This window comes from Theropithecus gelada, chromosome 10 (assembly GCF_003255815.1).
Source record: "Theropithecus gelada isolate Dixy chromosome 10, Tgel_1.0, whole genome shotgun sequence".
Lineage (NCBI taxonomy): Eukaryota > Metazoa > Chordata > Mammalia > Primates > Cercopithecidae > Theropithecus > Theropithecus gelada.
In genome coordinates, this window is record NC_037678.1 from 85,705,899 (window position 1) to 85,719,152 (window position 13,254).

The following is a 13,254-nucleotide window of genomic DNA, read 5'->3' on the forward strand; positions in this document are numbered from 1 at the left end:
AGCTGGACGTGGTGGTGGGTGCCTGTAATCCCAGCTACTTGGAAGGCTGAAGCAGGAGAATCACTTGAACCCAGGAGGCAGAGGTTGCAGTGAGCCAAGATTGCACCATTGCACTCCAGCCTGGGCAACAAGAGCAAAACTCTGCCTCCAAAAAAAAAAATTGTGTGTGTGTGTGTGTATGTATGTGTGTGTGTGTGTATATATATACATATACATATATATACACGTCACTGATTCATTTAGTTGTGCGAAGGGCAATAGGAATGCCAAACGATTTTTTTAAATGGTAATAAATGGTCTATTCTTTTGGAGGTGAAGAAGTTACTGTTCTCTATGTTTTAGAAAATGAAAGTATGTTTTATGTACTTCTACTACATGTTTATATTATTTAAAATGGATTATTTATATTTAACGATCCCCAATAAAATGTTTTTTAAAAATTAAATAGAATATTTTCCTTTCTAAATGTTTTCGCTGATCTGAGCATGGGTTTAGATATAAACATCTTAAGAAAAATATCTTTCAGGGTGGTTTGCCTGAATTGAAATTATTTTATTTTAATTTAGGTACATGAATAAACACTGGACAGTTGTAAGACATGGATATTATAAATTTCTATGTCTAATTAACAGAGTTATACTTTTATTTTTAATTATGATTTTTGTAGACTGGTTTCTGCTATTTGGTCAATAATTGCTTTGTGCCCATAAGTTTTCCATCAAATAAGTGTATTTCACATGTTCATGTTGCTGGTAAGAACTTAGCTGTTATATTTACCTGGAGGACCATCTCCTTAAACTAATATCTTTATTTGCTCTATTCTTAGAAGTGCGTGACTTTTTCCTTTGTCCTTTCTCAATTTTTCCCTGCACATTTATTTCTGAAGAAGGCCAGCTAATAGTCTTTCCCAGGAGTATTTGATTATGGTCTCTTCATTAACTTCATTTAGTTTATCTATTTATATGTTTGTTTGATAACAGTTTGACCTTCTGAGTTCCCTTCCAAGAATGGTTGATATCAAAGTAGGTGAACCCTTGATAAGAAATGTATTGACCCTATTGTTCTATGATTGCACTTTTGTGGGCCTCAGAGGACAGACCCATTAAATCTAGGAGTTTTAGATTCTAATGTCCATTGAAAAGTCAATTTATTTGAACTGCTAGGTAGTACAATTAAACTGATATGCAGCTGCTGAATTTTGGGAGGAAAGGGAGGTGGTATTATAACAGATAATCTCTTTAAAAAGGGTGGACTCTTTTCTGTTACTGTGAAACACATGGATTAAATTATTTTATGAAATAATTCTTTCTAGAAGCCATTTTCAGATGGGAGTTGGTTCTATTTAAAAAAGGAAATTTTTGCCTGGTCAAATTCCTGTGGGTTTATATCCATATTTAATAAGTTTTATCTTCATTTAGGCAGAGCTTAAGCAGAAAAGAAAGATCAATTGGTGATTTGGGTTATAGGTATCAAAAATAAATTGTACTGGCCTGGGAGTTAGCAGTTCGGAGGTTTCCCTTCCCTGGACTGCCATTTGTTATATGACTTCATATTTATTGCCCTAGGCTTTGGTTTCGTCACATGACAAATAAAGGCAGCAAGGATTTATTAAATGCCAATTATTTATTGTTGCTTTCTTTTCCCCTTTTAAGCTATAGATTAAAATGTAGGAAAAGAAAAGAAATTGTGAAAACATATTCTATACTGGAGTACTGACTTTGGAGGCAAACTCTTAGAATCTCTGGCCTCCTATTCTTTTTCTCTTTTTTTTTTTTTTTCTTGAGACAGAGTCTCTCTCTGTCACCTAAGCTGGAGCACGTGGCGCGATCTTGGCTCACTGCAGCCTCCATCTCCTGGGTTCAAGCAGTTCTCTTGCCTCAGCTTCCTGAGTAGCTAGGATTACAGGCATGCATCACCACGCCCAGCTAATTTTTGTATTTTTAGTAGAGACGGGGTTTCACCATGTTGGCCAGGCTGCTGTTGAACTCCTGACCTCGTGATCCACCCACCTTGGGCTCCCAAAGTGCTAGGATTACAGGCGTGAGCCCCGTGCCCGGCTCTGGCCTCCTATGCTGTCCCAAAATATATACTCTTTTGCTGCCTACATATTGTTTCACTTCCCACTTTTATCAGCTACCTGAAATGCTACTAGTTGGAGGTGAACTTATAATAAGAGGTACCCCCTTTGAAATAGTATGTACAACCTCTGGAAACATGAGGTTATCATGAGTTACTTCAGATTGCTCTTCTCTTTTGTTTTCTAAGGCACATTGGCTACAATAAGGGGATGACTGTTTTGTTTGAAGGGGATGGGATGCTGGCAGTCTTTAGCATGAAGTCCTTTAGGCTGTAATAGGAAGGGAGGAGGTGGATTCTCACAGTAGGAAGGACTTGGCTCAGGATGGAGGACAACCAGCGTAGTAGACCTGGGTAGTTTAAGAACATGGGCTTTAGAGACTAGCGCAGCTGGGCTCCATGTTGGCTTTGCCACATGACTGTAGACAAATTACTTCATCTCTTTGAGTATTAGCTCAGTGCCTGACTCACAGTAAGTGCTCAATAAAATGATAGCTGTCATTATTTAAGATGGGGGGCATCCAAGCACCTGGAACAAAAAGGACACTAAGAATGGGAGAAGAATGCACAAAGGGCGGTAGTACAGGGTCAATAACAGATTTTTAAAATTTTTCAAATTTCCCTTTGAAGTAATTTTATAGCTAGTAAATGGAAGTGAAAAAGAGGAATAGGAGAGCATTTTATTGATTTTTTTTTTCTCTTGTACTTACACATCTCATGACCTCATGTTCCAAGAACTTAACACTTAGTTGGGTTCTAGTAGATATTTTGTGTTGAAAATGTGTTTGCTAGTTTGCATTTTGTTCTGTTTTGTTGGCTAGCCTGTGAATCTAACATTGTACATGAGAAAATGCATTTCAGGTTGAAAGCAACTGGTTTGGAAATGAACTTCAATAACATATCCCAGTTTTAAAATTCTAGGACTATCTGAACTTGTCATCTCAAAGGACTTTGTGGTGTTCTTTGTTTTTGTGAGAAGATGTGAGATGTTCCCTAGTGGACAAGAAAGGAGATTAGATTTGGAATTGGGTTTCCCAGGTTCTGCCATTTACTTGTATATCCAGATTAAAAAAAAGAAAAAACAACATACACACAGAAGCCTCATCTGTCTTTTAGTTACCAACTACCAGCTGAAACTGACTAAAATATACAGTCATTTCATGGAACAATATAATTCAGGTCTGTCTAGAGTTAAGCTACCTCATTCACTCATTCATTCATTCAGTCTTCACACATTCATTCATTCATTCATCATATACATATTTATTGACTCCCTGTGTAAAAGAAACTAGTAGGACTAGATGATCCCCAAACTACCTCCAACTATGAAGTTCTGAGATTTAATCTTAGAAGATATTAAGGTTCTTATAAGTCTAAGAAACATTCTTCATGGTTTTCCTTTCCCTCAGCATTCTCCATGAGAATAAAATCTTCAAAATTGTGTAAAGAAAACACAGTTTGGCCGGGCACAGTGGCTCATGCCACTTTGGGAGCACTTTGGGAGGCCGAGGAGGGAGGATCACCTGAGGTCAGGAGTTTGAGACCAGCCTGGTTACCGTGGTGAAACCCCGTTTCTAGTAAAAATACAAAAAGTTAGCCGGGCATGGTGGCACGTGCCTGTAATCCCAGCTACTTGGGAGGCTGAGGCAAGAGAATCACTTGAACCCAGGAGGTGGAGGTTGCGGTGAGCTGAAATTGTACCATTGCACTCCAGCTTGGGCAATACGAGTGAAACTCTATCTCAAAAAGAAAAGAAAAGAAAAGAAAAAATAGTTCATACTTTTGATATATTAAATGTCTTGGACTGTTATCAGTTAAGATTCTTTTGGTTGCAAGTCATTGAAGAGCTAAGCCTTACCTGCAAAATCAACAATTGGAATCCATTGGTTCATGTGACTGAGAAGTTAAAATGTATAGTACAACTTCAGGTAAAGCTTGATACGGTGGCTTAAAATATGTCAATAAGAATACAGTTTCTCTCTGGGTCTCTGTCCTGCCTTTCTCATTGCTGGCAGCCTCCTCAGGCTATATACAGTGGACATTTGGCAGCTCTGGGATTTCCTCTTAGGCAATAACAGTTCCACATATCACATTCCCGTAACACAGTGTTCAAGGGAGAGACACGTCCTCCAAAAGCCCCTGCACAGAGCCCTGGGGGTCAGTGTTTCTCATTTGGTTAAATTTGATCATAGGTTCATTCCTGAACCTATTACATGGAGTGGGGAGATATGCTGGTGAGCTTAAGCCCACTGCAGGAGCTGCAGATAAGCCCAGCCTTACTCAGACACACAACTGAGAATGGAGGACAGGGCATGACCCAAAGGAAAAAGGGTACTCTTAGGCTGAGAAGGAAGGAGTGAATGCTAAGGATCAGCTCATTTTCAGAGATTTTAGCATGCTGAAACTTGGGCATATTTTATACATTTATAAACTTGAAACTGCTCTTTTTCTCTTTGTCTTTTTTTTCTTAAGCCAGAGTTTCTGTTAAAATTGCCAAAACATCTTTAAAAGATACTCTATTTGTAGACCCTCTCAAGTCTAGCCCAGATTTTTCTGTCAACAGGTAGTGATGCATGTCAGGGCACATCAGTATTACATCTTAGCATAAGCCTATAGGATGTTAATAAAATATATAGAGAGTGCACATTCAGCTATCTGTAATTCTGTGAAGTCAGGCCAGATGCTTAATGTACTAGTTAGACACTCTACCACATCTTCCTGAACAATTCCAAAGGGTATTGGAGAAATAATTAGATTTTAGCAGGTCACGGATGCCTTAGGATACCAAAAGATTTTTAAAATGCTGTATTAAACTGTTCTTTTGTTCTGATATTTGCCTTTTATTAGTCAATACTTAAAATGTACTTAAAAACAATCACATAACCCTTTTAACTGTATTTCCAAAACATTCTGCACTGGAATGAGATCTGTCATTACAGGACTTGAAACAGATATCAAAGCAAAATCAGAGTGGTTATTTCCCTGCCTGCCTGCCTGCTTGCCCACCCTCTGGTACACTCTTCTTTTCCCCAACACTCAAGATAGACTGTTACACTTTGGGGACTGGGAGAAAGGCAATTAAAAATCACAACTGAGAAAAAGCACCTCCTTGGCCTCCCAGGAAAGAAAGGAGGAATTGTGGTTCAGAACAGGCTAGTACCTAGCCAAAGTGAGGGGGTGTGACAGGAGCTGGTGCAAAACTAGAAGCCTGCTGATCCCTACTTTCTTCCCTCTTCAGCACCTCCATATATGGCCATGCAGATAGAGCATATACAACTCCAGGTGATATAGGTCAAAGCTGTGTCCTTGACCCCTTGCCACTCCCCAGTGCCCTGCCCCCTTTACTTGTTTTAAAATGTTAAAAAAAAAAAAAAAAGGCTTAAAATTATTCTTGAAAAAATCAGAAACTTGGAGCAAGCAGAGTGAGTCAATCATTTCTATATGATACTTTCTATGTGGCCCTGGGAAAATAACTAGAGCTCTTTGAGCCTTAGTTCCCTTATTTATGAAGACAGGGATGTGGGACCCACCTAATTTCCTATTATGGACTTCAAATAAAGTGGTGGATATAATAGTTCACTACTAAATCTGAGAAAGCACATACCAAGACTGAGTTGAAACCTGGGGATAGTTGCTTTTAATCTTCATAGTGATGAGTAGGGCTAGGATCAGTTCAAAAGAAACAATTCACTAATGTTAAATTGAACTGTGTGCTTTAACAATCTATCTTTGGGAATGAAACAATTTGAGAAATGCTTCTGCCTTCGCTCCTGGATGCTAGACTTTGAGATAACAGTATCTAACGCTGGTTCTGAGAATTAATTACAAATCAAAGGACAAATTCCTTATCTTTGGCAATGATTAGTATAAAATACAGCTTTGGAGGAATGACTAACAGTTAATAGGAGCAGATCAATATGTGTCTGATTATTGAGATGTGGATCAACAAGATATGATACAAGTGGATTGCCCTGAAGCACGTGATTTTCTCTGCATAGCCAGCTACTGTTATCAGTTTGGACAAAAGGGGTCATCATTTTGAAACCATCTTATTGTTTCACTATTTCTGGAGTTTTGGTGCTAATTTTAGATACACAAATAGACTTTCTGAAAGGAAGATTTTCTGAAATTGTCAGATTTTTTTTTTTTTTTTTTTTCTGGAAACTGGCTCTGTAGTTCTCCTTGTATTGGAGATTATCTCTTTGAAATTTCTCTGCAGTCTAGACTACTTGGGTACATTAATGTGCTTAATGTTGAAAGAAACATGTTTAAAGTATAGTCAAAGACTATTTTCTATTTTATCTGTTTATTAATGACTCTGGAAACTGCCCTTCATTGGCACTGTCTGCAGGAAGCAGATTTACTACAATTAGCATTTATTGCCTCTTGGGAACTGGTATGAACTTATTATTTGCAAGATTTTTGGGGATCAAGTATCAGTTGATTAAATTCGGATTATGTAGATGTTTTACAATCTATTCCAAATAAAATAGGTTAAAAATTAAGTCACATTTACCATTGGGAAATTTCCTGTAAAATATAAAGGTACTTAAATTTTCTAAGCATGATTTATGACAAATATGTTATATATTAACTAGACTCACTTAGTTTATTCTGTAAATGATTAACCTCAAATTTGAGGAATTTAAAAACTTTATACTTTTTTCACTAGTTAAGTTTTGTTTGGTTTTTGTTTTGTTTGACATTTGCAATGTATTCATGCTGGAAATTCACAAATACTTTACTAGGTTTCTTATGTGTGTTTAAAAATTAAGATCTAGACTTAACAAGTTTATTTAAAGTACATAAATATTGCCAAAATGTATTTATAGTTTAATGAACTTTCATTCTTGTATTCAAAGTTGTTTTAAAAATTGAAGGTAGACTTGAAAAAGAATTAAAAATGTGTCACTTTTTAAAGTTATTAATTTTTGTTTGGAGAAATTCGAGGAGCTTTTTGGTAGTTGTTTAATTCTCATGTTTGCATAGAAGCAACACACAACTGTGTGAGCAGCTTTGGATGTAACCCCTCTTTGTTTTCTTCAGTGGCCCAGGGAACAGACTTGTCGCTCTGAAGTGCTCACGTGTAATCCTGTCCTCCCTTTCTTCCCCAATGCAAGTCAGAAATAAGCTTATCAGATCATAGTTTATTAACAAAGAACAAAGGATGTTGACTGACCAAAGAGTAGGAAAGGACAAGCAAAATATAAATGTCAAAGGTTTGTTGCCCAAAATCCTAGTTTTACAGTGGTTTCAAGTAGCTAAACTTTTTTGAAAGTAGGATTCATGGCCGGGCGCGGTGGCTCACGCCTGTAATCCCAGCACTTTGGGAGGCCGAGACAGGCGGATCACAAGGTCAGGAGATCGAGACCACGGTGAAACCCCGTCTCTACTAAAAATACAAAAAATTAGCCGGGCGCGGTTGTGGGCGCCTGTAGTCCCAGCTACTCGGGAGGCTGAGGCAGGAGAATGGCGTGAACCCGGGAGGCGGAGCTTACAGTGAGCCAAGATCGCGCCACTGCACTCCAGCCTGGGCGACAGAGCGAGACTCTGTCTCAAAAAAAAAAAAAAAAAAAAAAAAAAAAAAGAAAGTAGGATTCATGTATTTTTAAACATTTGCCTGAATTATGCTTTGTCTAGAATTTTAAGTGCAGTAAAATATTAGTTAAATGGCTTTACCTATATTTTATATATGAATTAAGTACAATTATCACTAGTATTATTGTCATTGTTGCTATTATTTGTTCCTTACAAGCAAATCTTTCTAGCTTATATCTGGGAGAAGTTACAGACAATTATATCCTATGTGTTTTCAGTATAAAGTGTTTTAACAAGAGTATAAATAGCCTTCTGATAAAGGGAGAAGTATTTTTCTGATAGAAAGTACAATACATTATTTAGGTAATTATAAGGAACTTTTAGATCATATTTATATCTTGTTTTCTTGGTTATTTTTATTTGAAGGTTTTTGTTTTTGTTTTCCGATGGAGTCTCGCTCTATCCAGCCCAGGCTGGAGTAGCTGGGACTACAGGCATGCACCACCATGCCTGGATACTTTTTGTATTTTTAGTACAGATGGGTTTTGCCATATTGGCCAGACTGGTCTCGAACTGCTGACGTCAGGTGATCTGCCTGGCTTGGCCTCCCAAAGTGCTGGGATTACAGGTGACAGCCACCACACCTGGCCTGAAAATGATTTTTCTATAAGGACAACAAGTTGTTCATTACTGAGAGTTGTGATAGTAGGAAGGAAATAACTTTAGAAAGGAAGAGAGCAGGCTGGGTGCCGTGGCTCACCCCTGTAATCCTAGCACTTTGGGAGGCCAAGACGGGCAGATCACGAGGTCAGGAGATTGAGACCATCCTGGCTAATACGGTGAAAATAAAAATACAAAAAATACTACTAAAAATACAAAAAAATTAACCAGGCGTGGTGGTGGGTGCCTGTAGTCCCAGCTACTCGGGAGGCTGAGGCAGGAGAATGGCGTGAACCCAGGCGGCGGAGCTTGCAGTGAGCTGAGATTGCACCACTGCACTCCAGCCTGGACGCACTCCAGCCTGGGCGACAGAGCGAGATTGTCTCAAAAAAAAAAAAAAAAAAAAAAGTAAGACAGCAATTCCCTTGTGAAAATCAGGCTTGCATTTTCTTGAAGTTTGAAGTTTAAAGTAATCTAACTTTATCACAAAAATAATAATGATCCCAAATATATTTGGGAAAAAAAGATAAATTTTTAATCAGTATCCATATGAGTAGCAAAAACAAAAACACTACAAGATGTATGAGTGTAGTGTTTTTGTTTTGTTTGCCTTATGTTCTGTAGACTTCCTGTGTAGCTCACATTCTATCAATTGTGTTCTGAAACTTTCTTTTCCCTTGGCTTCTTTGCTCCTACATTATCTGATTCTGCTTAAGGAAGAGTCCCTGAACAAAGAACAGATATTACCATCTCCATTCTAATATAGCTGATTTCTAGTAATTGTATAGCAGATGCTCGTTCAGGTAGCTATTAATGTGTATTCTAACAAAAAACATGGTATTCAGGCTCAGACAGGTTACAATTTTTTAAAGCACTTTATCCAACTTACTAGCATTCTCTTTGTTTTGTTTAGATTGATTTTTCTATCATCTAAGTCTCAGAATTTGCTAATTAGGAGGAATGGGTGGTGATGTCTAAGTAATCGGTTGCTTTGAGAGTGTTTAGTAGAAACTCAGATGGAACAAAAGGAGTAAGAAGGAGAAGGTAGAACTGGTACTCTAAGAAGACCCCTAGTCTGATGCCTTGTGTGCCACGTGTCTTCCCTTGGTCAGTTTTTCAACAAATGCTTATTGAATAGCAAGGTGTGCCTCATAAGTCTGATCTCTTTTACTATATTCTCTGTTTTTCAAAGAGTTTATAACTAACTTTCCCGAGCTGGTCTGTCCACTTGTACATAGATTATACGTTGGACAAAACCATCTTATGACATAGATATATAGTTTCTTGAGCAATCTCAAAGGAATGGCAAAGGAACTTTTCTGTGGCCTATGGGTGAGAAGGTCAGCAACAATTTAACCAATGTGCTCTAGATTACAAAACGTATTTGAAATGAGACTGAAAGCAGCTAAAGAGGAAAAGTTTTTGAAGAGATAGTAAGGAGAGAATCAGAGGTGCTAAGATAGCAAGAGCATGTTAATTTGAGGTGAAAAGAGTCCTAGTTAGTAGGTAGATTTTAGACTCTATCAGTTACTATGGTGGTAAGTGCAAGCAAGGAAGACAGGAAATTCTCTAGGAACATTCATAATGTACATATGAGAGGTCACCCATATTCGTAGTGAGTTTTGGGGATGGATAGAGGAAATTGCTGAATTATAGAGGCCAGTTATGAAGAAGAAAGTACATAGATGAGGACTAAATAATAATATCGATGTAATGAGACCAGTATTCTAATAATGATAATAGCATGAAAAGAGTAGTGGACAGCTAAATATAGACTAAAATACAGTAAAATCTGATTGTACAGGATGGTAAGGGTACACAAATATGGAGATGTGTTACTAGTCCGGAATGTGACCTAATCCTGCTGATTTCCATCTTATGCTCTTCCAGGGAAGAGAGATGAGGCTTTCCAAAAGCTGCCAGTTTTAAGTTTACAGGAAAATCCATGGGATTCCCAAGTCATTATCTGTTCTGCATTCAAAAATGCAATTCCTTGGCTAAGAAAGGGTCTCCTCTACCATTTCCTTTAGGAGAATGAAAACTGACCCTTGACAAGAGAGCTAGAACTAAGCCTTGGCTATTAAAACAAGGATATAGAACATGGGGCCAACATGTCCCAGCCAGATCACCCACATATCCATTAGGAATATGGGGCAGCTTTCAGGGACTTCTGGTGTTGTATCCAGGTTAACATCTAGCCTAATATTGCCATGTCAGTGGAAGCAACAGAGTCATCCAAGATATGAAACCAGAACAAATGTATAGGTATAAGCTGAGCGCGGTGGCTCACACCTGTAATCCCAGCACTTTGGGAGGCTGAGGCACGTGGATCATCTGAGGTCAGGAGTTTGAGACCAGTCTGGCCATCATGGTGAAACCCTGTCCCTGTCTCTCCTAAAAATACAAAAAGTTAGCTGGGTGTGGTCGTGTACACCTATAGTCCCAGCTACTTGGGAGGCTGAGGCAGGAGAATTGCTTGAGCCCAGGAGGCGGACGTTGCAGTAAGCTGAGATTGCGCCACTGCGCTCTGGCCTAGGCGTCAGAGCAAGACTCCGTCTCAAAAAAAAAAAAAAAAAAAAAAGAAAAGAAAAGAAAAAATGTATAGGTATTAGAACATGCAATAAAAATTCTGTGACATTAAGGGTTCATGGTAATTTGTATCAGAATGTACATGAAAGAAAATATTAAGAAGGAAGGTTTACCAGTTCAGGATGTATTATCTACTAAATAATGTGCCAGAATCCTAATAGGGATTTCTATTTTCATTTGGCTCTTCTGAACCTTATTACTCCCTTCGACTTGTCCTTTATGAACAACATCTTTTATTAGTAGACAAAAAAATGAATTTCTTCACTTATCAGTTTAGGAAAACCACCAGTTGTCCTGTTATCTCAAGGAATGATTTTTGGTGGAATGTACCCTAATTCTATTTTTTCTCCTCAGTATCTTTAATATGTGATGCTTACAGATTCATTAAAAAATAAATGAATATTTATGACTTGGAATATTATACTATCAGGAACCATATATGCATTTTTTAACTATAAGACATGAATTGACCAGTACTGTCCATTTCCATCAGACTTGTTTCAATTAACAGCACTTTGGGAGTCTGAGGCAGGCAGATCACTTGAGCCTAGGCGTTCGAGACTTGCTTGGGCAACATGATGAAGCCCCATCTCTACAAAAAATACAAGAATTAGCTGAGCATGGTGGTGCATGCCTGTGGTCCCAGATACTTGGGAGGCTGAGGTGGGAGGATTACTTGAGCCTAGGAGGTGGAGGTTACAGTGGACCATGATCACCCCACTATATTCCAGCCTGGGCAACAGAATGAGACCCTGTCTCTAAATAAATAAATAAACAAATAAATAAATGGAAAATAAAAATAATCTGAATTCCCACTATCCAGTATTAACATTGGGTGGTATAAAGCCTTTCAAACGTTTACAATTTGTACCTGTATACACACTTTTTTTTTTTTTTTTAACAAATTAGGAAAATAGTATACTTGTTTTATAACTTCTTTTTTATTTTTAATTTTTGTGGATACACACTAGGTATATATATTTATGGGGTACATGAGATATTTTAATACAATAATGCAATGTGTAATAATCACATCATGGAAAATGGGGTACCCATTCCTTCAAGCATTTATCCTTTGTGTTATTGTTCAGTTATACCTTTTAGTTATTTTAAAATGTACAATTAAATTATTATTGGCTATAGTCACCCTGTTATGCTATCAAATATGAGGTATTTTTCTTATTTTATATATGCATGCATATATATATATATATATACTTTTTGTACCTATTAACCATCTCCACCCACCTCCCCACTGCCTCCTGAGTAATCTTCCCAGACCCTGGTAACCATTCTTTTATTCTCTGTGTACATGAATTCCATCGTTTTGATTTTGAAATCCCTCAGATAAGTGAGAACATGTAATGTTTGTCTTTCTGTGCCTGGCTTATTTCATGTAATATAATGACCTCGACTTCCATCCATGTTGTTGCAAATGGCAGAATCTTATTCTTTTTTTTTTGAAACAGAGTTTCACTCTTGTTGCCCAAGCTGGAGTGCAGTGTTATTCTCCTACCTCAGCTTCCCAAGTAACTGGGGCTATAGGCATGCGCCACTGTGCCTGGCTAATTTTTTGTATTTTAGTAGAGACGGGGTTTCACCATGTTGGTCAGGCTGGTCTTGAACTCCTGACCTCAGGTGATCCACCCACCTCAGCCTCCCAAAGTGCTGGGATTACAGGCATGAGCCACCGTGCCCGCCCATCTTATTCTTTCTAATTTTTTTTGGTTGAATAGTACTCCATTGTATATAAGTACCATATTTTCTTTATCCATTTATCTGCTGATGAACTCCTAGGTTGCTTCCAAATCTTGGTTGTTGTGAACAGTTCTGGAACAAACATGAGAGTGCAAATATTTCTTCAATATACTGATTTCCTTTCTTTTGGGTATATACCCAGCAGTGGGATTGATGGGTCATATGAAAGATGTATTTCTAGTTTTTTGAGGAACCTCAGAACTGTTCTCCATAGTGGTTGTACTAATTTACATTCCCACCAACAGTGTACAATGGTTCCCTTTTCTCCACACCCTCGCCAGCATTTGTTATTGCCTGTCTTTTGGATAAAAGCTATTTTAACTGGGGTGGGATGATATCTCTTTGTTGTTTTGCTTTGCATTTACCTGATGATTAGTGGTGTTGACCACTTTTTCCTACACCTGTTTGCTATTTGTATGTCTTCTTTTGGGAAATGTCTATTCAACTGTTTTGCCTATTTTTTGGTTGGATTAATATTTTTTTTTCCTACAGAGTTTCTTGAGCTCCATGTATATTCTGGTTATTAATCCCTTGTCAGATGTGTAGTTTACAGATATCTTCTCTGTTTCTGTGGGTTTTCTCTTCACTTTGTTGATTATTTCTCTTGCTGTGCAGAAACTTTTTAACTTGATG

At 37.8% G+C, this 13,254-nt stretch overlaps 1 protein-coding gene across 4 annotated transcripts in view; it reads left to right on the forward strand.

Annotated features, from left to right (window-relative positions):
- The window catches only part of MACROD2 (MACRO domain containing 2), a 2,143,045-nt gene that overhangs the window by 380,980 nt on the left and 1,748,811 nt on the right, over positions 1–13,254 (forward strand). The gene's annotated exons all lie outside the window — the stretch shown is intronic.